This window comes from Ipomoea nil, unplaced genomic scaffold (genome assembly GCF_001879475.1).
Source record: "Ipomoea nil cultivar Tokyo-kokei standard unplaced genomic scaffold, Asagao_1.1 scaffold0317, whole genome shotgun sequence".
Taxonomy (NCBI): Eukaryota; Viridiplantae; Streptophyta; class Magnoliopsida; order Solanales; family Convolvulaceae; genus Ipomoea; species Ipomoea nil.
Window position 1 is genome coordinate 1,293,122 of NW_017616745.1, and position 872 is coordinate 1,293,993.

The window sequence follows — 872 nt, forward strand, 5'->3', positions numbered from 1 at the left end:
CGCGCTATAAAAGATGGTATAGGGAAGTGTTTGGAAGGGTGAAGAAAGATAAGCCTGAATGCTCTTCATCCAAGAAGGTTGAGAGGAAGAAAAAGCTGATTTTCTGAAAATCATCATCTATGTTTCTGTATCTTCTCTTCTCGATTGCTGAATAAAAGCTTGCCTATCTATGTGCTAATAAGATGTCATGTTTTATCTGTGTAACCTTGCTGACAGTCTAGAAGTTTGTTCTGATCAAAACTTACCGCATCTTTCGGGGTAACAATGTTGATTGTTTATCATGAATCTCTCGGGCAACATTATGTGCGTCTTATGAAATTCTGAACAACATTCGGGTTTTTGAATCGTACTTAAGACGCTATTCTTCTTGAATCTAAAACCGTTCATAAAGTATCATTGGGATCATATGGCCGAGAAAATCGCCTCTATCCCACTAGTCTGACAGGACAAAGACGTGCATTTAATGCACCTCTCAGCACTTGAGTGCTTTTTCTCTCTCCTCATTAAATGAGGAATGATCGTTTCAGATCTGCACACGTTCTTATCACGTAACCATGATGATCAGTACCTTTTGAGGAAGAGGAACCGCTGAATTTTTTTTTAAAAAATTCGAATAAGTTTTCTTAATGGGCTGATTTAAGGACACCAACCCGGAGCTTTTTAAAACCTGCTCAAACCTTCATTCCGTCTGTTTTACATCTCTCAATTTTCATCCCTTCCTCTCAAAGATCTCTATAGTCAAGCTTTCTATCATCAATGGCGGCTCCTTCCGAAAAGAACCCAGAGAACCCTGAACCATCATCCACTCCAGTAATACCAAGCTTTCCACGGAAGACATAGAGTTTATCAAGTCCAGAATTCCATTTATCGTC